Genomic DNA, 13,541 nt, shown 5'->3' with positions numbered 1-13,541 from the left:
TAAAGGAACAGAATTAGCAGGCACGTTCCCTGCCCATAACGAGCTTATGGTCTAGAGGGGAAGACAGACATAAACTTGAATAATTTTTTTCTGTCTTTTCCCTTCTAGACTGTGAGCCTGTTGTTGGGTAGGGAACGTGCCTGCTAATTCTGTTGCTTTGTACTCTCCCAAGGCTCCCACAGATTTTGTTTGGGTCATTTCAGCGGCATCTACCAACTCGATTGTATGATAGTCTCCTAAGCACTCAGTACAGTGTTCTGCACACAGAGTGCCTTCTAAATAGCAGTGGTCGATTTGATGTCCAAGCAAAGTGGGGCAAGACCCTGTCCTTCAGTCAGCAAGCCCTGAGTCTGCTTTGCAGCTCTCTTCGCTCTTTAGAAGCTCATTATTGCTGAGTTCACATTTTGCTTGATTTTTAGAAACTACGGCAGGGCCGGGCAGGGGAGGAAGAAGGGGGTCGTCGCAGAATTTCCTCCTAAAGGGCTTCAGCTGTCTCTGCTTGGGACTTCTTAGGAATAGGTGCCCTGAACATGGGGATTCAGAGACTCCTTATGGGGTGAGAAGAGAGAAAAGCGGGGACTCATGTGGGTATGGGGCCTTGTCTCCCCCTTCCCCCACAGCTCCATAGTTTGTAACTAGAAAGATGTCTTTCACTCCCTGTAAACTTAATCCTGACAGTAAGGCCCTGTAACTTGAAGTGTTTGCTTCCCTCCAGCACTCAGTTTTTGCTCATCCTCTAACTCCTCCTTGCATCTCACTCCTGGAGAGAGAAAGGCGAGGGGTGTCCAGTCCGTCTTACAGAAGGGGAAACTGACGTTCAGATGGGTCTGACAGCCATGTGGAAAGCAAGTTGTGCCCTTGTCCCATAGTCCCTCTCACCCACGACCTCCCCATCACTCCCCACCCTCGAGGCAGGGCTGGGGGCTCCCCGCAAAGCGGAGACATCTGGTCTACGGGAGGGAGGGAGGTGGTGACTCAGCTAGTGTGGAGTTCCAGGTTTCCAGTTCTCCGAGTCTCCTTTACTTTCCCCGCCGCTTGGCCTTCCCAATCCCAAGCCTTCCCAATCCCAAGCCTTCCCTCACAGATCCCAATATCTGTGGCTGCGGCCAAGGCAGCAGCAGCAGCAGCAGCAGCCAAATGTCTTACCAGGAACAGTCACACGGGGGCGCTGAGGAGCATCTGATGCCACCCACCTACCCAACTGGCTATTCATTCATTCATTCAATCATATTTATTCATTCATTCAGTCGTATTTATTGAGCGCTTACTGTGTGCAGAGCACTGGACTAAGCGCTTGGGAAGTCCAAGTTGGCAACATAGACGGTCCCTACCCAACAGCGGGCTCACAGTCTAGAAGGGGGAGACAGACAACAAAACAAAACATATTAACAGAATAAAATAAATAGAATAAATACGTACAAGTAAAGTAAATAAATAGAGTAATAAATACGTACAAACATATATACACTCTTATTAGGTGTATTCCCCCTGGCCTGGAGTGCCCTCCCTCCCAACATTCATTCATTCATTCATTCATTCAATCGTATTTATTGAGCGCTTACTGTGTGCAGAGCACTGTACTAAGTGCTTGGGAAGTACAAATCGGCAACATATAGAGACGGTCCCTACCCAACAGTGGGCTCACAGTCTAGAAGTCCAAGTTTTCAAGTCGCCGGAGTGTCACTTTTCAGAGAACTGATTCCTTAGATTCAGTGGGCAACGGGAGCCGATCGATATGAGGACATCAGGGCCACGGGGACCGTCCGAAGCATCCTCCGAGTTCATCCGCCAAGCTAGCTCTCTTCCTCCCTCCAAAGCCCCACTGAGAGTTCACCTCCTCCAGGAGGCCTTCCCAGACTGAGCCCCCTCCTCCCCCTCTCCATCACCCCCGTCCTGCTTCCGTCCCTTCCCCACAGCACCTGTATATCTGTATATATGCTTGTACGTATTTATTACTCCATTTATTTTACTTGTACATATCTATTCTATTTATTTTATTTTGTTAATATGTTTGGTTTTGTTGTCTGTCTCCCCCTTCTAGACTGTGAGCTGGGCAGGGACCGTCTCTATATGTTGCCAACTTGGACTTCCCAAGCACTTAGTACAGTGCTCTGCACACAGTAAGCGCTCAATAAATGTGATTGATTAGGTTCAGGAGGGAGCAGGCGGGGCCTGGGGCTGCGGCTGGACCCCCCCACCCCACCCCAGGGGCGTCACTCACCCCCCAGCCCCGAGGGTCTGGTCTGGACGCCGTGTGAGGCCGTTCAGCCAGGGAGCAGGGCCGAGGAACCAGGCCGGGCCGTGCCGCCGGGCCCTCGCTCAGCCAGCACTTACTATGTGCAGAGCACTGTACTAAGTGCTTGGAAAGTACAAGTCGACGACAGATAGAGACAATCTCTACCCAACAACGGGCTCATCAATCAGTCAATCAATCAGATGTATGTCTTTTTTTAGGGTATTTCTTAAGCGCTTATACGCGCCAGCCACCCCCTGGGGTACGTAAAAGGTAATCAGGTTGGACCCAGTCCATGTCCCACGAGGTGCTCTCGGTCTTCATTCATTCAGTCGTATTTATTGAGCGCTTACTGTGTGCAGAGCACTGTACTAAGCGCTTGGGAAGTACAAGTTGGCAACATATAGAGACGGTCCCTACCCAGCAGTGGGATCAATCAATCAATCAATCGTATTTATTGAGCGCTTACTGTGTGCAGAGCACTGTACTAAGCGCTTGGGAAGTGCAAGTTGGCAACATATAGAGACAGTCCCTACCCAGCAGTGGGATCAATCAATCAATCGTATTTATTGAGCGCTTACTGTGTGCAGAGCACTGTACTAAGCGCTTGGGAAGTACAAGTTGGCAACATATAGAGACAGTCCCTACCCAGCAGTGGGATCAATCAATCAATCGTATTTATTGAGGGCTTACTGTGTGCAGAGCACTGTACTAAGCGCTTGGGAAGTACAAGTAGGCAACATCTAGAGACGGTCCCTACCCAACAATGGGCTCACAGTCTAGAAGGGGGAGACAGACAACAAAACAGAACATGTGGACAGGTATCATCAGAATAAATAGAAGTAAAGCTAGTTGAACATCACTAACAAAATAAATAGAATAGTAAATTCATTCATTCAATCGTATTTACTGAGCGCTTACTGTGTGCAGAGCACTGGACTAAGCGCTTGGGAAGTCCAAGTCACAGTCTAGAAAGGGGGAGACAGAGAGCAAAACAAAACATATTAACAAAATAAAAGAAATAGAATAAATATGTACAAATAAAATAAATTAATTGAATGATAAATACGTACAAACATATATACATATATACAGGTGCTGTGGGGAGGGGAAGGAGGTAAGGCGGGGATGGGGAGGAGGGGGAGAGGAAGGAGGGGGCTCATTCTGGGAAGCCTTCATTTATTCATTCAATCGTATTTATTGAGCGCTTCCTGTGTGCAGAGCACTGCACTAAGCACTTGGGAAGTACAATTCGGCAACAGAGACAGCCCCTACCCAACAACAGGCTTCATCCCAGTGCTTATTTACATTGATGCGTGGCTCAGTGGAAAGAGCCCGGGCTTTGGAGTCAGAGGTCATGGGTTCGAATCCCAGCTCCACCCCATGTCTGCTGTGTGACCTTGGGCAAGTCACTTAACTTCTCTGAACCTGTTACCTCATCTGTAAAATGGGGATTGACTGTGAGCCCCACATGGGACAACCTGATCATGTTATATCCCCCCCAGCGCTTAGAACAGTGCTTTGCACATAGTAAGTGCTTAACTAATGCTATTATTATTATTATTGATGCTACTGATGCCTGTTTCCTCGTTTTGATGTCTGTCTCCCCCCCTTCTAATCTGTGAACCCATTATGGGCAGGGATTGTCTCCCTTTGTTGCTGAATTGTACAGTGCTCTGCGCACAATAAGCGCTCAATACATAGGATTGAATGAATGAATACAGGGCCTGGCACATAGGAAGAGCTTAACAATTGCCGTTATTATTATTATGAAGTAACTGAGGCCCAGAGAAGTGAAGCAACTTGCCCAAGGTCACAAAGCATACAAGCGGTGGAGCTGGGACTAGAACCCGGGTCCTTCTGGTTTCCAGGTCCGTGCTCCATCCACTAGGCCATGTTGCTCCGCCACTTACCAGCTGTGTGACTTTGGGCAAGTCACTTGAACTTCTCCATGCCTCAGTTACCTCATCTGGAAAATGGGGATTAAGACTTTGAGCCCCATGTGGGACAACCTGATTACCTTGTATCTCCCCCAGCGCTGAGAACAGTGCTTGGCACATGGTAAGCGCTTAACAAATACCAAAATGATTATTATTATTATCTTTCCAATTCATTGAGCACATACTGTGTACAGACCCCTGTACTAAGCACTTGGGAGAGTACAACCAATCAGTTGTATTTATTGAGCACTTACTGTGTGCAAAGCACTGTCCTACGTGCTTGGGAGAGTACAATGCAACAGAATTAGCAGACCCGTCCCTTGCCATACTGAGCCTACAGTCTAGACGGGGAGACAGACATTGATATAGGTAAGTAATTTATAATATAAAACTTAAAGATATGTACTTAAGTGCTGTGGGGTTGGGGATGGGGTGAATAACGAATGTCCAGAGGTGACAGATCCAAGTGCGTTTGTGTTGCAGAAGGGAGAGCGAGCCGGGGAAAAGACGGCTTAATCGGGGAAGGCCTCTTGAAGAAGATGCGGCCTTAATACTTTAAAAAAAGGGGTTGGCAGCGAGATAGACGAGATCAGGGCACAGTGAGTAAGCTGGTACTAGGGGAGCAGAGTGTGTGGGCTGGGCTGTAGTAGATGATCGATGGAGTGAGCTGATTGAGTGCTTTAAAGCCAACGGTAAGGAGTGTCCGTTTGATGGGGAGGTGGACGGGAAGCCATTGGAGGTTCTTGGGGAGTGGGAGACACGGACTGGACATTTTTGTTGATAAATGATGCGTGCAGCAGAATGGAGAATGGATTGGAGTGGGGAGAGACAGGAGGCTGGGAGGTCAGCAAGAAGGAAGATGGAGTAATAATAATGATGGTATTTGTTAAGCGCTTACTACGTGCAAAGCACTGTTCTAAGCACTGGGGAGGTTACAAGGTGATCAGGTTGTCCCCCGGGGGGCTCACACTTTTAATCCTCATTGTTACAGGTGAGGGAACTGAGGCCCAGAGAAGCGAAGTGACTTGCCCAAAGTCACACAGCTGACAAGTGGCGGAGCCGGGATTTGAACCCACGACCTCTGACTCCAAAGCCCGGGCTCTTTCCACTGAGCCACGCTGCTTCCTCAAGGCGGGTTAGGATAAGTGCTCGGATCAGCATTGGTAGCAGTTTGTATGTTCCCTGACCACAGTGAGTCATTCATTCATTCAATCGTGTTTATTGAGCGCTTACTGTGTGCAGAACACTGTACTAAGCGCTTGGGAAGTACAATTCAGCAACAGATAGAGACAATCCCTACCCAACAATGGGCTCACAGTCTAGACGGGGGAGGTAGACAGCAAAACAAGACAAGTAGACAGGCACCAATAGCATCAAAATAGATCAACAGAATTATAGATATATACACATCATTAATAAAATAGAATAATAAATATGTACAAAGAGTCTCCGACTGCGTTGGCCTGCTTAGCTGGGCGGGTGGGGTGAGAGTCACTGGTGGGAGGTGGGGGAGAACCAGGGTGACAAAGGGCTCTCAGGGAAAAGTGGAGATAAGACTGTGAGCCCACTGCTGGGTAGGGACTGTCTCTATGTGATGCCAATTTGTACTTCCCAAGCGCTTAGTACAGTGCTCTGCACATAGTAAGCGCTCAATAAATACGATTGATTGATTGATAAGTAATTCCAGTGCCCCCAGCAGACTTTTTGCGGGGAGATTTGTCAAGTGTTTACCGTGTGCCAGGCACTGTACCATGCCCTGGGATAGATACAAGGAAATCAAACTGAGGACAATCCCTGTCCCACTCAGGGCTCAAAGTCCTACTTCCCATTTTACAGGTGAGGTGACTGAGGCACAGAGAAGTTTAAGTGACTTGTCCGAGATCACAAGCGGCCGAGCTGGAAGGAGAACCCAGGCCCTCTGACGCACGGGCCTGTCCCCTTTCCACTCGGCCATGCTGCTGCTTAGCTGCCTTTTAGGCCTCACTTTTCCCTCACCCCAAATTGTTCACGCCCGTCCTTGCTGACGGGGCTTCTGTCACGCTCCAGATGTCCAGGAAGACCTCACCCAAAACGGGTTCTTCAATTCCCTAACCACCCTCTACCCCTCACCGCAGGCCGCTTGTCTGCCAGGTGACCAGGGGCAAGTCATTGCACGTCTCCGGGCTTCAGTTTTCTCAGCTGTAAAATACCACAGTGATTTTTGTTATCGTCATTATTATTATTATTGTTGTTATCGCAGACACTCTCTCTGGGTGGGAGGTGGCACGGCCCGGGGAGAGGCAGGGATGGGCAAAGCCTTTCTCAGGGTCTGGTCCAGGGGCAACACTCTCAGCTGGCATGGGTCTGACAGTTAAAACCTGAATTGAGGGTGTTTTGGCGTGACCAGGCAGATCCCTGGTATATGTCCACCTGTATATATGTTTGTACATATTTATTACTCTATTTATCCTGTACATATCTATTCTATTTTATTTTGTTAGTATGTTTGGTTTTGTTCTCTGTCTCCCCCTTCTAGACTGTGAGCCCGCTGTTGGGTAGGGACTGTCTCTATGTGTTGCCGACTTGCACTTCCCAAGCGCTTAGAACAGTGCTAGGCACACAGGAAGCGCTCAATAAATACGATTGATTGATTGATGTCCACGTATCAGTCAACTGGCCATGGAGGTGGGGAGAGCCTGCATCGCCAGTATCTGCAGAGCTCCATCAGTCAATTGTATTTACTGAGCACCTACTGTGTGCAGAGGGAGCACAGTACTAAACTTTTGGGAGAGTACAAACAGTATAACAGACACGTTCCCTGCCCACAGGGAGCTCCAGGGAAAAAGGCAATACGTCTTTCAATTCTGTTATACTGTACTCTCCCAAGCACTTAGTACAGTGCTCTGCACACAGTAAGCGCTCAATAAATACGATTGATTGATTGATGTCCACGTGTCAGTCAACTGACCGTGGAGGTGGGGAGAGCCTGCATCGCCAGTATTGGCAGAGCTCCATCAGTCAATTGTATTTACTGAGCGCCTACTGTGTGCAGAGAGAGCACAGTACTAAACTTTTGGGAGAGTACAAGCAGTATAACAGGCACGTTCCCTGCCCACAAGGAGCTCCAGGGAAAAAGGCAATACGTCTTTCAATTCTGTTATATTGTACTCTCCCAAGCACTTACTGTGTGCAGAGCACTGTACGAAGCGCTCAGTAAATACGATTGATTGATTGATGTCCACGTGTCAGTCAACTGACCATAGGGGTGGGGAGAGCCTGCATCGCCAGTATCTGCAGAGCTCCATCAGTCAATTGTATTTACTGAGCGCCTACTGTGTGCAGAGAGAGCACAGTACTTAACTCTTGGGAGAGTACAAATAGTATAACAGACACATTCCCTGCCCACAAGGAGCTCCAGGGAAAAAGGCAATACGTCTTTCAATTCTGTTATACTGTACTCTCCCAAGCACTTAGTACAGTGCTCTGCACACAGTAAGCGCTCAGTAAATACGATTGATTGATTGATTGATGTCCACGTGTCAGTCAACTGACCATGGAGGTGGGGAGAGCCTGCATCGCCAGTATCTGCAGAGCTCCATCAGTCAATTGTATTTACTGAGCGCCTACTGTGTGCAGAGAGAGCACAGTACTAAACTTTGGGGAGAGTACAAACAGTATAACAGACACGTTCCCTGCCCACAAGGAGCTCCAGGGAAAAAGGCAATACGTCTTTCAATTCTGTTATATTGTACTCTCCCAAGCACTTACTGTGTGCAGAGCACTGTACGAAGCGCTCAGTAAATACGATTGATTGATTGATGTCCACGTGTCAGTCAACTGACCATAGGGGTGGGGAGAGCCTGCATCGCCAGTATCTGCAGAGCTCCATCAGTCAATTGTATTTACTGAGCGCCTACTGTGTGCAGAGAGAGCACAGTACTTAACTCTTGGGAGAGTACAAATAGTATAACAGACACATTCCCTGCCCACAAGGAGCTCCAGGGAAAAAGGCAATACGTCTTTCAATTCTGTTATACTGTACTCTCCCAAGCACTTAGTACAGTGCTCTGCACACAGTAAGCGCTCAGTAAATACGATTGATTGATTGATTGATGTCCACGTGTCAGTCAACTGACCATGGAGGTGGGGAGAGCCTGCATCGCCAGTATCTGCAGAGCTCCATCAGTCAATTGTATTTACTGAGCGCCTACTGTGTGCAGAGAGAGCACAGTACTAAACTTTGGGGAGAGTACAAACAGTATAACAGACACGTTCCCTGCCCACAAGGAGCTCCAGGGAAAAAGGCAATACGTCTTTCAATTCTGTTATACTGTACTCTCCCAAGCACTTAGTACAGTGCTCTGCACACAGTAAGCACTCAGATGCCGTTGATTAATTGAAAACTGATATGTTAATCGATATTGACTAGGAGCCCTCTCTAGGATAGACTGTGAGCCCACTGTTGGCTAGGGACTGTCTCTATATGTTGCCAATTTGTACTTCCCAAGCGCTTAGTACAGTGCTCTGCACATAGTAAGCGCTCAATAAATACGATTGATGATGATGATGATAGGGAATATGTCCATTGCAATTATCTCATATCTATCCCAGCGATTGGTACTGTGCCCGGCACATAGTAAGTACTTAATGAATGCCATTTAGAAAATAAACCCTCCTCTTTGCATTATCCTCCTCCCTCACCAACCAGATCTTTCCCAAGGAAGCAGGGAAGCCTAGTGGAAAGAGCGTGGCCCTGGGAGTCAGGGGACCTGGGTTCTAATCCTGGCTCCACCGATTGTCAGCTGTGTGACTTTGGGCAAGTCACCGCACTTCTCTACGCCTTAGAGAAGCAGCGTGGCTCAGAGGAAAGAGCCCGGGCTTGGGAGTCAGAGGTCATGGGTTCAAATCCCGGCTCCGCCAATTGTCAGCTGTGTGACTTTGGGCAAGTCACTTCACTTCTCTGCGCCTCAGTTCCGTCATCTGCAAAATGGGGAGTAAGGCTGCGAGCCCCCGTGGGACAACCACATCACCTTGTATCCTCCCCAGTGCTTAGAACAGTGCTTTGTACATAGTAAGCGCTTAACAAGTGCCATCATTATTTATTTATTATTATTATTGATCTTGGGCAAGCATTTAACTTCTCTGTATCTCAGTTTTCTCATCTGGAAAAAGGGGGTTCAATACCTGTCGTCTCTCTCCCATAGACCTTGAGCCCCATGTGGGACAGGGACTGCGTCCACTCTGCTTGTGCTGTATCTGAGAAACAGTGTGGCATGGTGGATAGAGAACTTGCCTGGGAGTCAGGAGGTCAAGGCTTCTAATCCCCGCTCTGCCACTCGTCTGCTGTGTGACCTTGGGCAAGTAGCTTGATAGCTCTGTGCCTCAGTTACCTCATCTGTAAAATGGGGATTGAGACTGTGAGCCCCACATGGGGCAGGGACTGCGTCCAGTTCGATTTGCTTGTATCCACCCCAGTGCTCAATACAGTGCCTGGCACAAAGTAAGAGCTTAACAAATACCATCACTATTATTATCTCGCACAGTACTTGGCACCTAGTAAGTGTTTAGCAAATACCTCGATTACGTTGGAGTTGATGACAGAGCACTGGATCTTTTTCTCCACCCGGTCGTTCATTTTATTATTACTCTATTTATTTATTCATTTTATTCGTACATATCTATTCTATTTATTTTATTTTGTTAGTATGTCTGGTTTTGTTCTCTGTCTCCCCCTTTTAGACTGTGAGCCCACTGTTGGGTAGGGACTGTCTCCATATGTTGCCAATTTGTACTTCCCAAGCGCTTAGTACAGTGCTGTGCACATAGCGCTCAATAAATACGATTGATGATAATGATGATGAAAGGGGCTGCTCCTGGCTCCGAATGCAGAGTTGGATGTGAATTTGCCAGAGGGGCGGTGGGATTCTCGAGTCCGGCAGCAATCTCCTGGGTTTCCGACAGGCCGGTCCTCTTCTGCCAATCCCAAGCTTTGCAGCTGCTTCCTATTTAAACTCTTTCTCTGACAGAAGAGACAACTTCAATTGTCCGACTGCTCAAGGAGCAGGCCACAGGAGCCTTGGGGGTGCGTGTATGAAGGAAGGCACAACCGATTAACTCCTCCTTGGCTGCTGCTAGGGCGACTATCTCCCCCAGCCAGAAGCTCATTAACGCCGATGAGCTCTCAGGCCCAGAGAGCCCTCACCACAGTGGACGTCCCGATCTGTCAGTCGTTTCGGGTCCTCACCTTCACGAGACTCAGAACGCTGTACCGAGTGTGCAATCCTATTTATTGAGCATTTACTGTCTCCAGAACACTGAACTAAGTGCTTGGGAGGGTACAATTCAACAATAAACAGGCACATTCCCTGCCCACAACGAGCTTACAGTCCCACTCTTCTGGGCTCGGGGCCGGTTAGTGTACATCCACCTCGAGGCATTTTGGGAAGGTGCAGCGGGAGGGATTGAGGCTAACCTCTTTCCGGGAAGGATGTGAGGAGCCCATGCGGGAGGCGGGAGAAGTTGGTGAAGCCTCCTTCCCTGGAGATCTCCAAGGGCGGTGCTCTCCTCAGTGCTTGATTGATTGACGGTGGAAATTTCCATCCATTTGGATGGGGTGGGAAAGGTCCTCCCCTTAGTTCCCTTAGAACTGAAGGGACTGGAATTCAGAAGGTGGTGGGAAGGGGTCTCTGAGATATGGGGCAGTTCTGAATTTTTCCACATCTGCAGTCTGCATGAACACAACACTCCCAACCTCCTTTACAGGGAGATTTCATTCATTCAATCGTATTGACCACTTATTGTGTGCAGAGCACTGTGCTGTGTGCTTGGGAGAGTGTAATACCACAATAAGCAGACATATTCCTTACCCTCAATGAGCTTACAGTCAGCCCATCAATGGTCTTTAATGAGCACTTACATTTTTATGGTATTTATTAAGCACTTACTATGTGCCACTTCCATATTTTTACCAGGTGAACTCTGTGGATCCACTACCAGAACGATTGCAGGTGAAAGTGGGGTGTTCCGGGAGAGATGTGTCTATAGCGTGGCTCAGTGGAAACAGCCCGGGCTTTGGAGTCAAAGGTTATGGGTTCAAATCCCAGCTCCACCAATTGTCAGCTGTGTGACTTTGGGCAAGTCACTTCACTTCTCTGGGCCTCAGTTACCTCAACTGTAACATGGGGATGAGGACTGTGAGCCCCCCGTGGGACAACCTGATCACCTTGTAACCTCCCCAGCGCTTAGAACAGTGCTTTGCACATAGTAAGCGCTTAATAAATGCCATTATTATTATTATTATGGGTCGAACATGACGACAGCATAAGACATGTGCCAAGCACTGTACCAAACACTGGAATAGGTACAAGCTAATCAGGGTTTTTATGGTATTTAAGTGCTTACTATGTGTCAAACACTGTTCTGAGCGCTGAAGTAAGTACAAGCTGATTAGGTAGGACACAGTCCCTGTCCCGCATGGGGCTCACAGTCTAAAGTAGGTGGTAGAACAGGTATTTAATCCCCATTTTATAGTTGGGGAAACTGAGGTGCAGGAAAGTTAAGTGACTTGCCCAAGACCACATAGCAAGCAATTAGCAGATCCGGAATTGGATGCATTCTTTGTCCTACATGGGGCTCCCTCTCTTAATCCCCATTTTACAGTTGAGGTAACTGAGGCACAGAGAAGTTAAGTGACTTACCCAAGGTCACGTAGAAGACAAATGATGGAGCCAGGATAGGAACCCAGGTCCTTCTGACTCCCAAGCCCATTGTCTATCCCCTAGACCACACTTTTTCCTCTCTCTCACTTCACGCAGAGCAAACTTCTAACTCCTGAGCACTGGGGTGGATACACTGCAATCAGATCAGACACCATCCCTGCCCCACACAGGGCTCACAGACTAAGTGGGAGGGAGAACGGGTATTTAATCCCTGTTTCAGAACGAGGGGAAATAGGATAAAGGGTTAGACATTAGGAAGAACTTCCGGATTGTGCAAGATTGTGAAACTGGAATGAGGACCAACAGAGAGGCTGAGGAATTTCCTGACCATTCAGGGTGGCGAGAGAGGGATGGTTTGGTCCAGTGTGGATGTGGGAATGGACAATTCACTCCGTGTGGAGAGGCCAATAATTCCCATGCAGGATTGTCTCCTATGAGACGTCTAAGTCCTAAGCTTCCATTTGACAGGACCATCTTAGCAAGTGTCCACAGGGGCTCATCCCTGCTGACTTGTACTTCCCAAGCGCTTACTACAGTGCTCTGCACCCTGTAAGCGCTCAATAAATACGGATGAATAAATGAATGAATCCCTGAGTGGCAACCATTTCCTGTCCTTCGCGATTTGGATCAATCCAGGGGTGAAAGCTCCATAGTGATGCGTTAGCTCCCACTCTCATCTACATCACCCTTGCGCTTGGATTTTCACCCTTCATTCATTCATTCAATTGTATTTATTGAGCGCTTACCGTATGCAGAGCACTGTACTAAGTGCTTATTATTCACCCTACCCTCAGCCCCGCAAACCTATGCATATCCAGGATTTATTTATATTAATGCCTGTCTCTCGCTCTGGACTGGAAGTTCCTTGTGGGCAAGGAAGATGTCTACCAACTCTGCTACACTGTACTCTCCCAAACACTTAGTACAGTGCTTTGCACACAGCAAGTGCTTGATAAATGGGAATGAATTATTAATTATGGGAAGCAGTGTGGCTCAATGGAAAGAGCATGGGCTTTGGAGTCAGAGGTCATGGGTTCAAATCCCGGCTCCGCAATTGTCAGCGGTGTGACTTTGGGCAAGTCACTTAACTTCTCTGAGCCTCAGTTACCTCATCTGTAAAATGGGGATGAAGACTGTAAGCCCCCTGTGGGACAACCTGATCACCTTGTAACCTCCCCGGTGCTTAGGACAGTGCTTTGCACATAGTAAGCGCTTAATAACTGGCATTATTCTTCTTCTTATTATTATAAATACCACTGATTGATTAGTGAGAAAAGTTTGGGATATTTCAGTGGGATGTCTCTAATCAGCTGTCAGAGAGGCTGTTCCCCAGGGCCGCTGGCCACCATTATTAGAAACAGAATTCTAATCTGGCCTATAATCTCCTTGTGAATGTTACGGTCTCAGGAAGCCAGATAAAAGCATCAAGGGTCTCCTCGTTGGGAGAGAAGCCGGGACAGAAATCACTTTAAAAGGTGATGTTTGCTGCGGATGGAACGTTGCACAGAAAAAAATCTCTCATTGAGCCTGATGGACTAGAGGCTGGAGACCGTGGGTAACAAGACATCATTCATTCAGTCAGTCGTATTTATTGAGCACTTACTGTGTGCAGAGCACTGTACTAAGCGCTTGGGAGAATGCAGTAAAACAATAAACACATTCCCCGTTCAG

The 13,541-nt window shown here is 47.9% G+C and overlaps 1 protein-coding gene across 2 annotated transcripts in view; it reads left to right on the top strand.

The window, feature by feature from the left end:
- Nucleotides 1–13,541, top strand: part of RASSF5 (Ras association domain family member 5) — a 144,599-nt gene that overhangs the window by 61,900 nt on the left and 69,158 nt on the right. The gene's annotated exons all lie outside the window — the stretch shown is intronic.

The sequence above is a fragment of the Tachyglossus aculeatus genome, chromosome 7 (assembly GCF_015852505.1).
Source record: "Tachyglossus aculeatus isolate mTacAcu1 chromosome 7, mTacAcu1.pri, whole genome shotgun sequence".
Taxonomy (NCBI): Eukaryota; Metazoa; Chordata; class Mammalia; order Monotremata; family Tachyglossidae; genus Tachyglossus; species Tachyglossus aculeatus.
The sequence above is the reverse complement of the archived record's forward strand: the minus strand, read 5'-3'. Positions and strand labels throughout refer to the sequence as shown.